General features: G+C 31.9%; 1 protein-coding gene across 3 annotated transcripts in view; it reads right to left on the minus strand.

The window, feature by feature from the left end:
• Positions 1-22,023, minus strand: part of LOC145242127 (synaptic vesicular amine transporter-like) — an 802,797-nt gene that overhangs the window by 648,060 nt on the left and 132,714 nt on the right. The window contains exon 1 of one of the 3 annotated variants that reach the window (XM_080105050.1): positions 19,344-19,399. The exons of the other annotated variants lie outside the window; for them this stretch is intronic. The gene's annotated coding sequence lies outside the window, so the exon portion shown is untranslated. Of the gene's footprint in view, positions 1-19,343; positions 19,400-22,023 lie in introns of those variants that run through there. 3 annotated transcript variants of the gene reach the window in all.

Below are 22,023 nucleotides of genomic sequence, written 5' to 3' on the forward strand. Positions count from 1 at the left end.
AAATGAAAATTCCAGTTTCTTGCCTAGAATTGTCTGTGAAACAATGCTGTGGGGTTACTTCCTAGCTGACTATAACATGGTCGTTTTCAAGTCTAATGTAGATAAGTTCTTGTTGAGCCTCCCCTGGAATAATTAGACCTCCCTCAAGTTCTTTCACTACTGATCATTACGGTGTTTCTATTTACTTGTCTCCCTACGAGGCCAGAGTAAGACAAAAGGTCAGTTTTTAATGTGGGAGAAATCTAGCTCCCTAAAAAGCGACACCCTGGATAGGAACACAGATAAAAATTGTCTGCCATAGAGGATTTCTCCTCCACTGACCGAGGACAGAAAAGGTGGAGTGCAGCATCTGAACAAATACTACACTGTGATCTTAGCCCGAAGGCCAAGAAGAACGCTGGGTTTTGAAAAGCGGTTCCAACCCCCTTCTCCCGCAAGTTAAAAAAAAAAAAAGATACCGCATTCAACATCTGTAATGTTGAATTCGTTTAACTACGTAGGTGTCTACGATTTATGTCAGTTCCCGCCTTTACCCTCAAGAATGAATTGGCCCTTTTTCTTTTTCTCCGTTTTATATAATCAGTTCTTTCTTTTCTCTCGCTTCTCTTCAGTTGCTACAGCACGTAACCTAGGAAGCGATGGAGAGCGAGGAAGGAGGAACTATAAGCAAAAATGATGTTGTGCTGTCAACGATTTTAAACAAACTGACGCTTGATCCAGTTTTATATTTCTTAACTAAGGAGCCATAGCTATCTACTCCCATCACTATGATTAAATATAACCCGAATTCCTATGTAGCGCTCCGGCGGTCTACATAATATATATATATATATATATATATATATATATATATATATATATATATATATATATATATATATATATATATTGTGTGTGTGTATTGATATTCATATTAAACCCCCTTTTTCTGTTCATTAAAAAAAACTTGTTATATGTGGGTCGTGAAATTGCATTCATCTGCAAAAGATCTAGCTATTTGCATATTCTTTTAAACATTCATTTTAATTAATTCCCTATACATTTTTTTTTTTCGGTTTTCTTTTGGGATGATCATCTTTAGTTAACTACTAGCCTGGGTGTCCGGCGTGGCCCAGGTGTTTGGAGGTGTGTGTTGAGCAAGAAAAAAAGTGGTAGTAGGCAGGTAGGCAGGCTCGACCCCGAACTGCGAAGGAGGAAAAGAAGAAGAACAACAACAACAACAAAAAAAAAAGTGACGTCTTTGTCGTAGCGTCCATCGCCAAACAGGAAGTGGCGAAGGTTTAAATTAAGGCTTGTAAATCGAAAAGAGGGGGATGATTTTCGAAAATATCGGTGAAAAAAGCGACCCCTCCTTGTAGAAAACTGCCCAATTGAGGGTGAAAATTAATGTCTTGGGCCAATTTTTCGATGTTTGTCATCCGAAGGGTCGAGCTTCAAAACGATACCGATCTCGTGAAAATCCGTCGCTTCCGTTGAAAGTTTTAGGCATACATACATACATTTAAACAGACGGGTGAGATTTATATTATAGATTACATGTAATTATCTTCATGCAAATATTCTACATAATTTATACTTGTGTAATATTTGCGTAAAAAGGTTATAGTAAACACAAACCTCTTTTCCTATATATTTATGTATGCGCATATATTTGTTTAAAAAATGTCTACCAAACGCCTTTTGACAGTTCAGACATAAAACTTAATATATATTGGTTATTCGAACCCATGCGTAACTTTATATATGGGTTTTAGCTGGGGAAAATCTGTGCAGCGGTGTGATTTTTTTTAATGGAATTTGCCAGGTGAAGGACGGCATTACAAATATGCATGCGTAACGTAATAGCTATTAGTTTATGTTTTAATTTTTAGCCTTGCAGCAAACATGTTTTCATAGCACAGACATTAACGTCAAAGGAAAAAGTAAGTCGTGAGCTAAATGTTTTGGTTTCGGTTCTCGGTGGTTGCTCACGAGTCAAATTTTTAAATCATTACTATATATTGAGTCCAATATGATAAATACGAAATTTGCATTAATTAAAATATCATATTTAAGCGTATTTTACGGCCGGGCAATGCCGGGCGGCCTGCTAGTGTAATAATGTTAGTCATAGTCAAAAGTTCAAGATTAAAGCTCAATAGATACTAAATTTTAACTCAAGATCAAGTATAAATAAATTCCAGTAATTATTTATCTATTATAAAAGAGTTCTAGCCCTTTATGTTCATTCCATCATCACTCAAACAAACAAGGTTTGTATACATATCAGGGATGGGACGATTCCAATATTTTTTCCGATTCCGATGCAATTACCGACTCGGACTCTTTATAAATATCTAAATATTTAACTATAAAGTTATTTTTCACATGTTAACTGTGTAGATATTTTCTCGAACGTGACGATACACTTGTGAGGAATGAGCTATCGATTTTAGTTTTACTAATAGTTTAAAATCAATAGCTATTCATTATTTTAGTATTACTCTCAGCAGTAGAAGGTTTTTTCTTTAAAGAAAATCAAATAAAAATGCCAATTAAAAGAATCGTTTTGGGCATCGGAAAATAGGCACAAATTTTTCCGATTCCGATACACCCAAAACTTGATTTTTTCGATTCCTAATTCCGATTAATCGCCCCAACTTAATACATATTCTCCCTATCTTGGGTCAATCATATTAGGGAGTGACTAATATAAGTGAAATCGTCTGTGTGTGTGTACATTTCCCTACCAAACTACTCTGTCTACAGACTTTTGAAAATTCTGCCAAACTCCTCCGCCAATTTTAGGTCTAAACACTTGAAATTATAGATGTAGGTTACTTGAACGTGGATCAAACTTTTTAATTTGAATTGAACCCAAAACAACAAATTAAGTGTTAAGGGGTCAAAATTGTGGTTAAAGTTTTTTAAAAATTTGATCTCTGCGGTCTCTACCAAATTACTTAGCCAATTTTTGGTCTAAAGATTTGAAATTCTACATAAAGTGTATTCAGGCATGGGACAAGCTTTTTAATCGGTTTTTGGCCTTTGCGGTCTCTAGCAAACTATTCAGCCAATTTTTGGTATAAACATTTAAAATTTTACATAAAGGGTATTCAGACATGCAGCAAGCTTTTTTATTCAGTTTTGGGGCGAAAATGTGGCTGCCAAGAAATCAAAGTTGAAAGAGTTGACCTTTGCAGACTCTACCAAGCTCCTTCACCAGTTTTGAGTGTAAACACTTGAAATTTTAGATGTAGATTACCTGGACATAAGTCAAACTTTTTGATATTTAGACACATAAAGTTATGAACAGTACATAGGGCCCGCGCAAAGCCAGGCTGACTTCCTAGTATATATAGTAGTCATCTATAGACGGACTGTTCGCTGTATCACAGCTTTTCAGTGCACTATTGTGTGTCAGTTTGTTATTTCACGTCCCAATATGCTTTACCCAAGATAGGAATATATATATATATATTAACCCTTTAAAAACGGGCAAAAGTTATAGACTTAGAAATGGTGCTTTATGCAAAATCGATTGTTAAAGTAACAATTAAATCACAAGTATATTTAAAAAAATATACGAACAATTCATATTAAAAATTACGTCTAATTTTTACAAATAACACCGATTTTAAATATATTTAAGGTTAGAAATGGGAAAGTTCTGGGGGAGAAGTAATGGAAAGGGAGGAGTGGGATCATTTGAGTAATTCCAAAGGCGAAGGAGGAGGTGTATTTATTAGGAGGGAGATTGTGTATCGGGAGTATTTAATGAAAGGAAAACGTGCGGATTATAGCTAGGGAAAATAATGAATAGGAAACGAAACATAGAGGGTATATAATGGAGGAAGGTAGAAAATAAAATAATCATCCTTATCGTATTGGCATGATAATGTAATAAAGTTCTAATCTAACTTTAATTAGTATCTCACTATCTTTTCTCATATATATATATATATATATATATATATATATATATATATATATATATATATATAAAGCTGTGTGTGTGTGTGTGTCTGGTCACGAATAGGCTCCTATATGGTTGACTATTTTTAAAAAATTATTCATGATAGAAGATGTATCGAGACACAGGAATGGGTATGTTTGATCTGGCAGAACAGTGGTTCATTAATATTGTGGGGTCTGTGTTCGCGCCTGGTCCACAAAGTATGGAAATAAAAAATTTAAAAATGAAAAAAAAAAACGTTTACAAGTGTTTTTTATATAGATGTACATAAGAATACTTTGATAAGTATGTTTTAACTTAAATAGCGATGGTATAATAAAATTGTGGGGTCTGCGTTCGCGCCTGGTCTCCATAGAATGGAAATAGGCACAAACTTTAATAAAGACTTTTCATATCTATCTGCGTAAGTATACTTTGATAATTATGTTTCAGTTTGAAGAAATATGGTATAATAAAATTATGGGGTGTTCGTTCGCGCCTAACCTCCATAGAATGGAAATATGTCACGAAGTTTAACAAGTTTTTTTTTAATATAGATCCACAGAATATTGTGATAAGTGTTTCAGTGTGAACAGGTATGGTATAATAAATTATGGTGTTTATCTATTTTATTTTTACTTTCATCATATTTTGCTTTGGTTTTGATACCCCCAAATTCGAAGCTATCTCTTTACAACCCTTCCTTTTCATAACCTATCATACTCTCATAAATCAGAGTCCATTTCTGTAGGCTGTTTTTGAACCCAATCAACGACGGGCACTTTTGCTAGTATATATATATATATATATATATATATATATATATATATATATATATATAAAAGAGGCAATCAACTCGGGTCTATGAATTGTTTATGACTTCCGCTCGTTCGAACACTGTACGTTACCTCATGTACTCGCCCGAATTTGGCGTTTAATAGTTCTTAATTCTCTTCATTCCCGTGGCACGTGTTTGGTGGCCCTGAGGTGGGGGTTCGGCTAAGAAAGCCAAATGTGGCTTCGTGGCTGTGTTCGAATCTCATGACCGACAGGAACTGTTACCTACACTGATGACTTCGTAAGCATGAAACACTAGTGTCTGCAATTATATATATATATATATATATATATACACACACACACACAAGGTGCCTTCAATAAGTTTTCAGACATTTTCGTACGAACACTTTTATTGATAGTACACACATGAAACTCTAGTCCCCGTCGCAGTAGTAATCTCTTCCGGCTGCAATGCATTTGTGGTAACGTTCCAACAACTTCTGGAAGGTCTCATGGAAGTCCTCTAATGTGAGCATGTCAATGACCCTCACCACAGCCGTTTTCATCTCCTCAATTGTCTCATAATGATAGCATCTGAGGTTTCCCTTAAGCTTAGGGAATAATCAAAAGTCGCAGGGAGCAGGAATTGGGCTCTACGAAAGGTAAGGAACTATCTTGATGCTCATTTTGGTCAAATAGTCTGTCACAAGGATGAAGTTGTGGACTTCATTCTTGGAACAAACTTTGCGCAAACTTTCCGCATCTTCAGTTCCTCACGAATAATTGTGTGTACAGTTCTGACACTGAAATTGTGTACTTATTGTCTTTATAGACACATGACGGTCCTTATTCATGAAATTCTTTATTTAGCCAATCAACTCCGGTGTTCAGACTTCCTTACTCCTCCCACACCTCTCATCATCCCTCACAGACTCCCTGCCTTCCTTGAATCTCTTATGCCACTCAAAAACTGCTCGGTTAATGCAAAATGGTTTAAAAACCGGTCTGAAGCATTCCATATGTTTCTGCGGCATTTTCCCCCAAGTTTAAAACAGAATTTTATTGCATATTATTCTTTTAAAGTGTCCTCACGTCCAGATTGTATTCTTAAAATTCACCAGCCGTGACAATCAGGCTTAAGTAGGGTGTATTCCAATTCCTGCTATAGCTGTTCACTTGAATCTGAAATCATAAAAATCGGTTAGTCATCTCATAAGATGTATAGCAATAACATATTGAATGTTTAAGAGTCTATGACAAGTTTAAATGCCTGTAGAAGATAAAGTCAGGAAACTTATTGCGGGATATATATATATATATATATATATATATATATATATATATATATATATATATATATATATATTAATTGTGTCAAAAATCTTTTAATGCCAATAGAAAGTCATTCATGTGGTTCTAACACGTTTCTTCCTTTATTTGCGCCGCACAAGTTCAGTCTTGTGTCAAACCTGGTAAATATCGATTAAGCGCCAAAAATATTTATGGCGCCTTCGATTAAGAGCGGGAAAAGAAAAACACAAGTACATTTTATATTAAAAATTTCAGCGTAGGCGCGAAGTAATTGATGGCGATACTCGTTAGCTTTTATGTATTTAGTGATAAAGTCATTTGCGCGACGTGTGCGGATGAGTTGGGGGGGGGGGGAGAGAAGTAGAAATAAATATGAGAGCATTAAAAAAAGAGAAAGACTGAAAAGAGATATAGAAAATAGTAACGGGCAACAGAGAATGAGACTATATATATATATATATATATATATATATATATATATATATAGAGAGAGAGAGAGAGAGAGAGAGAGAGAGAGAGAGAGAGAGAAAAGTGAGAAATAAAGTGATAAAGAGAAAGAAAATGAGAAAAAGGGAAAGAAAAAGAGATAAAGAGGAAGCGAGGGATAGATCAAGAGACAGAAAGAGAGAGGGAGAGATAAACAAGAGAGAGAGAAAAAGAGAAAACGAGAGAGAAAACGTATTAAAGAATATGAGAGAAAGAGAAAAACGAGAAAGGGAGATAGATAGACAGAGAGGGGGGAAGAAAGAGAGAGAGAGAGAGAGAGAGAGAGAGAAAACGAGAGAAAACCCAGAAATTAGAAAACCTGGAAGAGAGAAAGAAAACGAGAAAAAGAGAAATAAACGAGAGAGAAAGACAAAACGAGGAGAGAAACCGCGAAAGAGTGAAAATAAAAAAAAAAGGAGAGAGAAAAAACGAAACAGGGAAAAAATAGAAAGGGATAGAAAAAAAACGAGAGACATAACGCGAGAGAGAGAGAGATAGAACTAGAGAAAAACGGGAGAGAGGAAAAACGAAAGAGAGAGGACAAAGAAAAGAGAGAACGAAGGTGAGAGATAACAAAAGAGAATGCATGAGAAAAAGAGTGAGAAAATGAGAAAGAAAGAAAAAGGAAAACAGAGATAAAAAAAAACGAGAAAAACAAGTGACAAAAACGGGGAGAGAAAAAACAGTAATGAAATAAAAAACAAAAATAAAAAACAAGAAAAAACACGGGAATGAGATAAAAACGGTAGAGAGGGAAAACAGAGAGAGAAAATCGGAGAGAGAGAGAAAAAATCGTGATAAAAAGAAAGATTAAAACGAGATAAAAGAAAAAACAGGAGAGAGAGAATAACAACAGGAGAGCAAGGAAATGAGAGAGAGAGAGAGAAAAACGGTACAGAAAGAAAACCCCGATATATAGAGAGAAAAACGGAGAGATAGAGACAACGTTAGAGAGAGGGAAAGGAGAGATAGGGTAAACAAGACAGAGAAGCAGAGAGAAAGAGAGAGAACTAGAGAGAGAGACAAAACGAGAGAAAAACTAGAAGAGTAAAAGCCGAGAGAAGACAAACCGAGTATAAAGAAAAAAAAACGAGAGAGAGAATGAAAGAGAGAAAAAACGAAGGAGGGCGTGAGAGCGAGAGAAAAAGCTTAAGAAAAAAAGAAGATAGAAAATAAGAGAAAAAGTTTGAAAACGATAAAGAAAAAAGGGGAATGGAGAAAATAAGAATTGAAAGAGGAAACAAGTGAAATAAATGGTAAAGAGAGAAAAAAAAACGCGCGAGATAGAAAAAAAAACGCGCGAGATAGAAAAAAAAACGCGCGAGATAGAAAAAAAAAACGCGCGAGATAGAAAAAAAAAACGCGCGAGATAGAAAAATAAACGCGCGAGATAGAAAAAAAAAACGCGCGAGATAGAAAAAAACGCGCGAGATAGAAAAAAACGCGCGAGATAGAAAAAAACGCGCGAGATAGAAAAAAACGCGCGAGATAGAAAAAAAAACGCAAGATAGAAAAAAAAACGCAAGATAGAAAAAAAAAACGCGAGATAGAAAAAAAAAACGCGAGATAGAAAAAAAAACGCGAGATAGAAAAAAAAACGCGAGATAGAAAAAAAAACGCGAGATAGAAAAAAAAACGCGAGATAGAAAAAAAAACGCGAGATAGAAAAAAAAAACGCGAGATAGAAAAAAAAACGCGAGATAGAAAAAAAAACGCGAGATAGAAAAAAAAACGCGAGATAGAAAAAAAAACGCGAGATAGAAAAAAAAACGCGAGATAGAAAAAAAAACGCGAGATAGAAAAAAAACGCGCGAGAGAAAAAACGTGAGAGAGAAAGAGCAAATAATGAGAGAGAGAAAAAACGAAATACAGGAACAACGAGAGAGAGAGAGAAAAGGAGAACGCGAGAGAAAAGATATTAAACGAGAGAAAGAGAAAACGAGAGAAATCCCGAGTGAGAGAGAAAAAAACCGAGAAAGAAAGAAAACGAGAGAGAGAGAAAGACGAGAGAGAGAGAGAGAGGGAGAGAAAGACTAGAGAGAGATAGATAAAGACGAGAGAGAGAAAAAAACGAGAGAGAGAGAAAAAACGAGAGAGGGAGAAAAAAACGAGAGTAGGAGAAAAAAACGAGAGAGGGAGAAAAAAACGAGAGTAGGAGAAAAAAACGAGAGCGAGAGAAAAAAAACGAGAGAGAGAAAAAAAAACGAGAGCGAGAGAAAAAAACGAGAGCGAGAGAAAAAAACGAGAGCGAGAGAAAAAAACGAGAGCGAGAGAAAAAAACGAGAGCGAGAGAAAAAAAAACGAGAGTGAGAGAAAAAAAACGAGAGCGAGAGAAAAAAAACGAGAGCGAGAGAAAAAAAACGAGAACGAGAGAGAGAGAGAGAGAGAAAAACGACAGAGAGAGAGAGAGAAAAACGAGAGAGAGAGAAAAAAACGAGAGAGAGAGAGAGAGAGAGAAAAACGAGAGAGAGAGAGAGAGAAAAACGAGAGAGAGAGAGAAAAACGAGAGAGAGAGAGAGAAAAACGAGAGAGAGAGAGAGAAAAACGAGAGAGAGAGAGAGAGAGAAAAACGAGAGAGAGAGAGAGAGAGAAAAAAACGAGAGAGAGAGAAAAAAACGAGAGAGAGAGAGAGAAAAACGAGAGAGAGAGAGAGAAAAACGAGAGAGAAAGAGAGAGAAAAACGAGAGAGAGAGAGAGAAAAAAACGAGAGAGAGAGAGAAAAAAACGAGAGAGAGAGAGAAAACGAGAGAGAGAGAGAGAGAAAACGAGAGAGAGAGAAAAAACGAGAGAGAGAGAGAAAACGAGAGAGAGAGAGAGAGAGAGAAAACGAGAGAGAGAGAGAGAAATGAGAGAGAGAAATGAGAGAGAGAAATGAGAGAGAGAGAAATGAGAGAGAAATGAGAGAGAGAAATGAGAGAGAGAAATGAGTGAGGGGGTATGTGAGAGAGAAAACGAGAGAGAGGGAGAGAAAGCGAGATAAAAGGAGAAAAAGTGTGCACAGGGGAGCGAGAAAAGTGCGTTGCTGTGTCCATTACTGCTTGTTTGCATAAAACCGTTTTATATGTTTTGTTATTATTTTTCCTTCCTTTTGTTTTTCTGTGGACAGAGTTTCCGAATTAAGTGGTCGACTGTTTGTTTTTTTGTGTGCAGTAATTAAAGACTAATATTGCACACTGGTGCGTACCTGCCAAGACATTGCAGATTAAGTAGATGAGTATGTGTGCGCGTTATGTGTGCCCCCCTTCTCTATTTACGTACAATCGCGTGCAAGTTGAGGGCGGAGTGTGGGATGGGGCCTGAACCCTCGACAACTGCATAATGGATAGGTAGCAGAATCTAGCGTCTCATTTGTAAATAGATTTCTATTTAATTATTCACATATGTAAGTTTTATCAAATGGATGTTGAAAGGTGATTAACCTTCAATAAAGGTGACAAACGCAAAAAAAAAAAAAAGTCGTTAATCTACACGCATGCGCGCAACAAGTTTAAAAGCACCCTACGTAAAAACGGTAAATATTTATTGGTATACTAGTTGGAATAGCCGCTCTGAGATGGGTCATCTTACGGTGATGTTTTTAATTATCACTGGGGTTGTAACAACAACACTTTCTTTTCATTGGTTTGACTCTCTAGTATATATCCGTTAATATCTTAGGTTTCTTTATATAGACGGGTGTGGTTCTCGGTTAATATAGTGTGTCTAACTGCGTCGGATATATACCCGAGAGTCAAAAGAATGAAAAGAATATTCTGTTATCACAGCCCAAATTATCGCTAAATAAATGAGAAGATATGCGTTTACCTAAATTGTTTAACGGATGCTTTAATCGGGCAGAAGTATATAATTCCAGGTCAATATTTTCAAAAGTTAAAACAACCAATGAAATTTTAACGGAAGTAATACAAGAGTGCTCAACACCGAAGTAGGGCAAGGTATACTTTCTATTTGTTTTTACGTAAGCATAAGTTACGAACGAAACATTTGTATAGGTAATATCGTCTCTAGTTACTTGTAACTGGTTGATCGAAACATGTTCATGAATGTGTAGCGACATGTTAATGCTTCTGTCAAACATATATCAGCTAGCATCATTAAGCCTAAGCGGATTGAACCAGCTTCCTCCGAAGGAGGAAGTGTCTAGGGAATATAAAATTCACAAGCGGTCTCCAGTCGCATGTATATCCTAATAAGGGGAAATGACAACGTTCTCCACACACAGAGTATATATATATATATATATATATATATATATATATATATAACTTTGCTAGTAATAATTCCAACATCAGAAGATTTATTTCACATTCATGGTATTTTATTCATATGTCAAAATAGTACGTCTTACACGTACTCCGTTGAATAGCGGAAATTCATAAAACAACTCATCAAAGACAGATATGCCTTCCTAAAAAAAACAGTTGAAGACCTTGTTCTTTTATAAGAATATATATCTATATACAAATATATGGGTGGGAGAGTGAGAGATGAAGAAGGAAAAAAGTGTGATGGAGAGCGAGAGACAGACTGTGATTATATATGAATAAGATAGAACGATATATATTTTAAAACGTCTCTTCCCATTCGCTTGTAAACGAATATCTCGCTCGCAACAAGAGTAATTGATACTTCGATTTTCATGTTCCCATTGCTATTAACTTTGAATCCTTATAACAGCCTCAACCATATTGCTACCGCTTCTTGGTGTCAAAAGGCAACAAAGAGAATCACATGGACCCTTCAATATTCAAGTAGACCAGAACCCAAAAATAATTCAAAACACGTAAAAACATTCTGACATATGATAAAATGTGTGCAGAAATAGAGATTAGCTCGACTGATGTGGTGGACGTCGAATATGCGCGAGGGAATAGAGTAAATGTTGCTGATTTCTGTTGATTGTTGCGGTGGTGGTGGTGGTGGTGGTGGTCATCGTTGTACTCGATGGTGATAGGAGGACTGCTGTCCGTAGCAAGCCAAAACTTGAAGTGAATTATGTTTGAATGTGCCTTATACATTCACTTTAGTCTCTGATGAACTATTCCTACCTTTATAGTCTGTCTTTTCTTTATTATCTTTGATTGTTAATATATATATATATATATATATATATATATATATATATAGAGAGAGAGAGAGAGAGAGAGAGAGGGGGGGAGAGAAGCGTGTATTATAGACACAGTATGAAATGAGGACTGGAGTCAAATAGGATACAATGGGGAGGAGGAGACTGATGTACAAACATTACATATTAGGAACCCTACCTCAATGGCTATTAAGTTAGCTAGTGTGGATTCTGACAAGGATCACATTCAGTGCATGTAATGATAATCTGCAAACAGAATCGTTCCTTTAGACAGATGACGTAAAGTTGTGGCAGATGGCGGGGCAGAAGTCAAACGCTATAGATAAAACAGAGAGACGTTACGTTTTCGAGCTGAGAGAAATGAAAGTTGTAAAATCATTCTCTCTCTCTGGAAGCCGTGCGAATGAGACACTGTCAATGATCTAGAAAACTTGATAATCTAAGTGAAATGATGTCTCGATCTCTCTATCCATATACATTACTCATTTTAGATAGTAAGAAAGTAAGAGAGTTAAAGTTAACTAAGATAAAATGTGTCTCTCTCTATCTTCAGCCCATTCTCTCCAAATAAAACCCTGAAGAAAACTCAACTAACGTCTTCTTATATAATCTTTCTGCGTGAAAAGAAGCAGAAAGTGCATAAAAGACAAGCACACATTATTTACCTTCTTGTCCATGAGCGATCAACAAACCACGTAAAATATTTTTATACATACGTGCGCGGTCTGTTAATGCGTGCTAGTCTTTTTATTCTCTGCATCATGGTTTCTTTTCATTTGTGTCGTTGTTGAACGCCCCGTTTGTTTAATTTAGACGAGTAAAATTTTCATGCATGAAAGACCGACACAATAAAGAGGTTCGTGGAGGGTTTTTTTTTTTAAGTTTTATTTGGAGAAAATTTATTTATGGACAAAGAGACTAAATAACTAAATAATTATTTGCTTTTTAACCTAATTTTCTAATTGGACGAATGAGAGAAGCCGGTGGTTTGTTGTTTGTTTATTTTACAGCATATAAACTATTTGGGGGTTATTTAATGCCGAATCCAATAATTTGGTAAAAAAAAGGGGGGGTAATCCTTTACTGCCATAATTTTTTATGCAATAAATAAATTTTTTAACCATGAATTAATGTTTTTCTTTACTCAAGGGAAAACGACGCACGGACATAAACTCCCATTCACTTGTTGAACCATACATAGACCTGTACTTTGAAGACCAGTTGGGCTGACAAGCCATAAGAGTAAGAAATATTTCCTATACAAGTGTTTATTTTTGAAAGACGACTGTAAAGTACAATTTAGCAATAAAGTGTTCATTGTTTTTGTAGAACATGATTGAGTTTTGCAAAAGGAAAAGAAAAAACAATAACATAAATGTTTAGTTCATTTTTGGTCAGGCAGATAGTATATTCAGACAGAGAAGTAGAGGGACAGAGGCCTCGGTAGTATTCAACTTTGATTATTAGTTTTTACATCGTCTGGTCATATCTCGAATATAGTGCTTCCCGGACAGAACCGATTTGAAAAAAAAAAGAAAAGAAAACATACCATCCATCATGACATTGATCGATTTACACTTTAAATACTGGACCCTGATTTTTAGATTCCACAAGAAGCACATTGTCTTAATTTTCATATTAAAATGTATAATTCTATGATCCAATTTGAACTAAAGAATCAGTGCTCCAGGTTTTACGATTTCATCATATAAAAAATATGATCGAAGGTTCCAAAGGGAAACAGAAGCTGAAGAAAGCAGACTTGAAGATCAAAGAGACTGTAGCGGAATTGCTAAATGCTAAAAAGCAAATGGCTCAAATAAATTACCCTCTTTATTCGTCCAGTTCGTTTCGATATGCTATCTTCGTCACTTCCTTAAAGTTAGTTTTCACAGAAACGTGTTAATTCATATAATTTTCAACCAATGAAAATCGTTTCACATCCCAAAAGTAAAACATATATGTGAAAGTAATAAACCAGTGCGAACTTACAAACTCCTATAAGACCTGATCAGCAAAATCAGTTTTCTTCAGAATTCTCAAGTTGGTTGCACCTGCACGGAAAACGCCAAGAAATCTACCAGCGGGGAAGCGAAAAGAACTCAAAGACGCACGTGCCAACCTTCTATACCTCGCGTACACATTCAAACGAACAGAAACGAATTTCTACTCACAGCTATACACGCAGTAACAAGAACAAGGTTAACCAAAGCATATACACAATGCCACGCTGCCAAATACTCACATATGTATAATATTTACGTTTATTATAAACACTGTGAACATTTCGATTTTGTGACTATTAACCTAACTTTCTTTATCTAAACATATTTTTGCACTTGAATATTTTCTTTTTTTTTGTTGTTTTTACAGAATTTAACTTCAATAAATAAATATATATATATATATATTTCTTCCTTTGCTAAAACATAACTTTTATACCCAGATCATATTAAACGTCGGTGTGGTTCGTGGTAACACTCAAAGAAGCTATCGTCGTTCAAAATGATCTCTACCAAAGCCAGGGACCCAGTGGCGTAGCAATTATTTTTGCCACCCGAGCGGTCGTAAGATTTCCGCTAGCCGTTGATAATCCGTTAACCTTAAAAAATACAGAAAATCATCAAAATATTTATTTTTATGGAATTACAATCAAGGATATGATTTTAAACTGCTGTTATTAATACCAGACTTTCAGCTTATTGCAGTACTAGTACACATATACTGTCGTCATCAAAGAAAAACAAAGATTTTTTTTCCAAACCAAAATGTATAAGTCAAACCATAAAAAAAATGTTAAATTAATTTTACTGCCTATGCAAACTGGATACGCAAAAAAAAAAAGATCTTTCTAAACAAAAACCTATAATTCAAATTGTAAAAAAAAAAGTTAAATTAACTGGCTACGCAAACGAATATAATAAACTTATGATTATATCCAAAACTTTCGAAAATCGATAAGGTAGAAAATTATTTATTAAAGAAAATAAAAAATTGAATTTGATGAAAACGATCATAAGACACAGGAGAATTGAAAAGGGAGGTAACTTTTTGTTTTGATTTAAACAAGATGACGGAAATGTCCACCTGTTAACATGATTAAAATTGTTTTTATTTTTAATAATTCAGTAATATTCAGTTCATTTGGAAACTACCATTGTAACTTATTAGAATTATTTTAAAAAATCAACTGAAATCATTGGGTTTTTTTTTTATCTGAAATCTCCATTTATCAAGTACAAAATTTCGTCCTAATAGTGTAAAAGCGCCAAAAATTGTTTTTAAAAAAAATTATTTTATTTTTAAAAAATTTTTTTAAGAGAACAACTGCAAGATTAAAATTTATAAATAAAATTTTTAAGGAGAACAACCGCAAGATTAAAATTTATAAATAAAATTTTTAAGAGAACAACTGCAAGATTAAAATTTATAAAAAAAATTTTTAAGAGAACAACTGCAAGATTAAAATTTATAAAAAAAAAATTTTAAGAGAACAACTGCAAGATTAAAATTTATAATAAATTTTTTTAAGAGAACAACTGAAAGATTAAAATTTATAATAAATTTTTTTAAGAGAACAACTGCAAGATTAAAATTTATAAAAATATTTTTAAGAGAACAACTGAAAGATTAAAATTTATAATAAAATTTTTTTACGAGAACAACTGAAAGATTAAAATTTATAATAAAATTTTTTTACGAGAACAACTGAAAAATTAAAATTTATAATAAAATTTTTTAAGAGAACAACTGCAAGATTAAAATGTATAAAAAAAATTTTTAAGAGAACAACTGCAAGATTAAAATGTATAAATAAAACTATTTAAGAGAACAACTGCAAGATTAAAATTTATAAAAAAAATTTTTAAGAGAACAACTGCAAGATTAAAATTTATAAAAAAATTTTTTAAGAGAACAACTGCAAGATTAAAATTTATAAAAAAATTTTTTAAGAGAACAACTGAAAGATTAAAATTTATAATAAATTTTTTAAGAGAACAACTGCAAGATTAAAATTTATAAACAAAATTTTTTTTAAGGGAACAACTGCAAGATTAAAATTTATAAAAAAAACTTTTAAGAGAACAACTGCAAGATTAAAATTTATAAAAAAATTTTTAAGGAGAACAACTGCAAGATTAAAATTTATAAAAAATTTTTTTAAGAGAACAACTGCAAGATTAAAATTCATAAAAAAAAAATTTTAAGAGAACAACTGCAAGATTAAAATTTATAAAAAAAATTTTAAGAGAACAACTGCAAGATTAAAATTTATTAAAAAATTTTTTAAGAGAACAGCTGCAAGATTAAAATTTATTAAAAAATTTGTTAAGAGAACAACTGAAAGATTAAAATTTATAAAAAAAAGATTTTAAGAGAACAACTGCAATGTTAAAATTTATAAATAAAATTTTTTAAGAGAACAACTGCAAGATTAAAATTTATAAAAAAATGTTTTAAGAGAACAACTACAAGATTAAAATTTATAAAAAACCTTTTTAAGAGAACAACTGAAAGATTAAAATTCATTAAAAAAATTTGTAAGAGAACAACTGCAAGATTAAAATTTATAAAAGAACTTTTTTAAGAGAACAACTGAAAGATTAAAATTTATAAAAAAAATTTTTTAAGAGAACAACTGCAAGATTAAAATTTATAAAAAAAACTTTTAAGAGAACAACTACAAGATTAAAATTTATAAAAAATTTTTTTAAGAGAACAACTGCAAGATTAAAATTTATAAAAAACTTTTTTAAGAGAACAACTGCAAGATTAAAATTTATAAATAAAACTATTTAAGAGAACAACTGCAAGATTAAAATTTATAAAAAAAATTTTAAGAGAACAACTACAAGATAAAAAATTTATTAAAAATTTTTTTTAAGAGAACAACTGCAAGATTAAAATTTATAAATAAAATTTTTAAGGAGAACAACTGAAAGATTAAAATTTATAAAAAAATTTTTTAAGAGAACAACTGCAAGATTAAAATTTATAAATAATTTTTTTAAGAGAACAACTGCAAGATTAAAATTTATAAATAAAATTTTTAAGGAGAACAACTGCAAGATTACAATTTATAAATAAAAATTTTTTAAGAGAACAACTGCAAGATCAAAATTTATAAATAAAATTTTTAAGAGAACAACTGCAAGATTAAAATTTATAAAAAAATTTTTTAAGAGAACAACTGCAATATTAAAATTTATAAAAAACTTTTTTAAGAGAACAACTGCAAGATTAAAATTTATAAAAAAATTTTTTTAAGAGATCAACTACAAGATTAAAATTTATTAAAAAATCTTTTAAGAGAACAACTGCAAGATTAAAATTTATAAATAAAATTTTTAAGGAGAACAACTGAAAGATTAAAATTTATAAATAAAATTTTTAAGAGAACAACTGAAAGATTAAAATGTATAAATAAATTTTTTTAAGAGAACAACTGAAAGATTAAAATTTATTAAAAAATTTTTTTAAGAGAACAACTGCAAGATTAAAATTTATAAATAAAATTTTTAAGGAGAACAACTACAAGATTAAAATTTATTAAAAAATTTGTTAAGAGAACAACTGCAATGTTAAAATTTATAAATAAAATTTTTAAAGAGAACAACTGAAAGATTAAAATTTATAAAAAAAATTTTTAAGAGAACAACTGAAAGATTAAAATTTATAAAAAAATGTTTTAAGAGAACAACTGCAAGATTAAAATTTATAAAAAAAATTTTTAAGAGAACAACTGCAAGATTAAAATTCATAAAAAATTTTTTAAGAGAACAACTGCAAGATTAAAATTTATAAATAATTTTTTTTAAGAGAACAACTACAAGATTAAAATTTATTAAAATTTTTTTTAAGAGAACAACTGCAGGATTAAAATTTATAAATAAAATTTTTAAGAGAACAACTGCAAGATTAAAATTTATAAATAAATTTTTTTTAAGAGAACAACTGCAAGATTAAAATTTATAAATAATTTTTTTTAAGAAAATAACTGCAAGATTAAAATTTATTAAAAAAATTTTTTTAAGAGAACAACTGCAAGATTAAAATTTATAAATAAAATTTTCAGTTTTTTTTTTTTCGGCAAAGTTATTAATAACACTATCCAAGTTCAGTCCATCAGCAACTTTCCTCCGTTGGAAAACTGTATTACACGCACGAAATATAAAAAAAAAAACATTACGACTTTAAAAACTTATTTTGGTATAAAATTTCAGATTTTAGCTTTTTATTATCTTAATTTTTTTTTTCGATTTTCTATTTTTATCCCCTCAAAATACCCACCGCCACCTCTACACGCACTTTGCTACGCCACTGTAGGAACCACCACATAAGACTCTCACTAATTGAACTAAAGTAAAAAAAAGTTAATAAATAAACAAAAAACCCAATAATTATTAGGGCTGTGACAACAGCATATTATTTTCATTGTTTTTACTCTTGAGTGTAATCCGTTAATATTTTATATATTTTTATATAGAGTGATGTGGTTCTCGGTTGATTAGTTGAGTCTAACTGTGCCGGATATATATATACTCGAGAGTCAAAACAATGAAAAGAATATGCTGTTGTCACAGCCCTAATAATTATAAAAGATGAAAACCGAAAACTAGCTGAAGTATATTAGCTGAAGAAGTTTTTTTTAAGAGTTAAACGTGTGCAATGTGAACCAAAGTTGCGTTTCTCTCAAAAAGTAAAAAAAAAAAAAAAAAAGATGTAATTTAACAAAGATTTGTAAATATTTTAGATTTAATCTTTTTAAAATTATTTCCATAGTTCGGCCTTGTATAAAAATTTCATAATTTGGCCTTGTGTAAAAAAAATGTAAAAAATGTAAATGTATAAAAATTTCATAGTCTCGCATTATGTAAAAAAAAAATGTATTTTTTATTGGAAACATTTACCTTCTGCTGATTTGACAGAATATGCAGAACACGACGTACTAAACAAGCCAACGTAGAGGTGTAAAATACAAAACCTACTGACGCTGATAGTGTGTAAACTAGAAAGAAGGCCGTGAGTTTTAACGACTAGTTATGTTCACACATTGTTTCAGGAAATTCCATTCCCAAAGTAATTGTTACTACCTCTAAAACATCCGAAATTTGGATCAATCATGTCTGACACAAGGCCAATTACAATTTAACTCTTCTTGACATCCTAGTTGGCCTTTAAGCTTAGAGCAAAGTGTAGTATCTGTTCTGATACTGCATTTTTTAATTCTCAGTCAGTGAAAGAGACTCCTTATAGACTGAGACAGTTTTTTTTTTAATTTTTGTCCTAAATTCATCCAGAAAAGTTAATTTTTAAGTTATTACTTATCATATGACTAACCCTAAGTTTGAGTGGAAAGCACTCTCCGCCCAAACAAAACAAAAAAATATTGTAAAAATTACATATAATCACGAAGTTAAGCGATAATTTTTGGCGGTCATTGTTTTTTATGTGACGATAAGACAGCTTTCATCGAAATAATTGTTTTAAAATTAAAAAGAATCTTAGTTCCGACACGTTAAAATTATACAGATAAGTAATAAAATTAATTCTACAGCGTTTATATATATATATATATATATATATATATATATATATATATATATATATATATATATATATATATATTATTTGTGGTTAACGTTTTTTTTTTTACGAGTTCTCGATTGTTAACTATTCTGTACTTTACGCTGACTTTCAATATGAGTTTTAAGAAAATAAATGATATGACAGAAGGTGACTCACTTTTCAAAGACGCCTTTTTCATGAGAATGGAACCGTTTCAAAATACTGCAACTTACCTGCAAATAAACAAAAACAAAACGATAACAATCATGGTTCATAATCATAAAGGAAATCATCTGGAAATAATCTGGAAATCTAAACAGGTATGGGTAAACGTGTATTTCCCCGACCCATGCAATTTATTGGGAAGACGATAAATAGTAATTAAATATTTTTTTTGTTTTTGTTTTTTGTTTTTTAGATTACAATATGCTGAACGTAATGAGATTAACATTAATATAATATTACATATGGAACGAGAAAGAAAAACTCTTTTTTCGATTAGCAGACACACTGGGATATATCCAAGATGGACGCCTGAAAAATTCTGTAAGCCAGTCGATATAAAATTTGGAATGGATATTAGTTAAGACGAAAAGAAATAAAGTATTTTAGTGTGTGTGGGGGCGGGGGGGGAGGTTGAATTGGCTTTCTCCGAAAGAGGAAGTCGCAAGGAAATATTAAATTCACATATGGTTTCCAGTTGCATGTATATCCCCGTCAGAGGAGATCACGACGTTAGATTTTTGCAGGAGATTTCGATGTTATCCTACATACAGCACTTAGTATTCCCAAATGGTTACACATCTGGTATTAGTAATATTAAAAAATTCAATAAAAATTAATAAAAAATAATTTAGTAAAAAAATTTTTGAATTTAATAAAAAATAATTTAAAAAAATAATTTACTTAAAATTAAAGAATTATATTGTGAAACAAATACTTTTTTTAATAAATATTTTGTTTTAAATAAATTATTCCCAAATGGTCACCACTATAACATTGATCAGGCTAAACGTTACTTAACTTAGTTGATCTAGCACGAACCGGCGTGTCAACACAATTATGTCGTATAGATCAAGGTCATATAAATCCACTGACCAATGAGATTCTTTCTCGTATATCCGGATCGAAACTCGAAAAACAAGTCGCAACGGCATATATTAGCGTTCCTCAGATCGCACCTATTGACCTCGTTTACATTTCCGAAATTGACCAATGATAAAGCGAGGAACAGCAGCAACAGTAACACGATCCTTCTAATAACAAAACGACCTATTCAGAAATAGAATGGTGAAAAAAAAATAGCATAATAATGGATGTCCCACCTTTGATTAGCTTGATGAGCGATTGGCTATTTTACCAGAGACACTTGCGTGGATCAGAGATCCTATTTCTGCGTGATCGACGGGAGATTTTATTGACAGTTTTATCGGCTGTGTTATCGTAATTTCATATTTAATAGCAGCTCTTCCACGGAATGCAAAGACCATTTTCTAACTTTGCAAGTAATCATTTTTTTACAAGGGGGATACCATATACCAAAGTCCGGAGGCCACTCGAAGATTAGGGTTAATGTGTGTATTGTAGTCATTGAGACAGTTGCGTAATAATCGTTTGTAGAAGTAATTTGATATAATTAGATCATTTACGAGGACAACTGAAAAGAACTTGTTTACGTTGGACTGGAAGATAATATTGTATCCAGCTGGAAAGCAGACCAGTAGAACAGAGTTCCTCATGTGGGCAGTTCTAAGGAAGCAGCTTTGTTCATGGAATCCATGTTTAGGTTTAGGCAAAGATAGAGGGTGGGGGAATTTATTGATAGTGATTTTGGCTAGACGAGTGGGGGGAGTTTTGTGTGTAAAGGACTGGCGAGGAGGGACCATAGATTGGAGCTCAGTCGAACACTTGCCATGAAAATAGTGATAGAAGAGCGACAGACACTCAACGTCTTCTGTTCAGCATTACGGTGTTTCTCCTGTATTTGACCATCAAATGATAACATTATATAAATATATTTTATATATATGTATATGTGCATTTTGATCTACAGATATGAAATATATGTGGCTCAAATATTGCCACAAATATATTTTTCGTAATTTATTACCTAGTTCTACTTACGTATTAAACACTGATAAAATACTGAAAGTTGATGCATTAAATATCATATATATATATATATATATATATATATATATAGAGAGAGAGAGAGACAGAGAGACTTGTATGTAATATAGTGAGTTCGTGTATTCCAGTAATTTTCATATATCAATAAGTTTTAAGCCAAAAAGAGATGACTTAAAAAGTAAGCTACAAAATTATCATATTTCATAATGTTTAATTAGAATGATAATGAATATTAAAACATTAAATAATGGTAATAGATTACAATCCTTTACTCGTAATGTTGTATAAGCATTTATATATATAATGCAGTCTTTCTTTATTCTCATATTTAATTAAACATTAAACCTAAAATGGTCTTAAATCTAAGTATTAAAACAAGCGATAATTTGTAAACATCACTAGCCACTAATACGAAACTAAAATTAACCGTAACGTTAATGCAAGGTTTTTATGACCATATTATAAATATAGAAATAAAAATTTTAAAAATTCTCTTTAAAAAAAATAATTATGTGAAATAGAGAAATAGTGAAATCTAATTTAAGAACTCAACGAATGGGATATATAAAAAAAAAATATTTAAATGGCTAAGGGATTTTGTGGAAATGACTTTGTTCTTAAAAAAGGATACGAAAATTAGGTGATATATTAATATTTAAATGGGTTTTCCACGGAGGTTATCTCAAGGGTAAATGTATCTGACATGGTTCTTTTTCCGTTAAGGGAA

This window comes from Euprymna scolopes, chromosome 21 (assembly GCF_053919585.1).
Source record: "Euprymna scolopes isolate OS-2025 chromosome 21, ASM5391958v1, whole genome shotgun sequence".
In the NCBI taxonomy this organism is placed as follows: Eukaryota; Metazoa; Mollusca; class Cephalopoda; order Sepiida; family Sepiolidae; genus Euprymna; species Euprymna scolopes.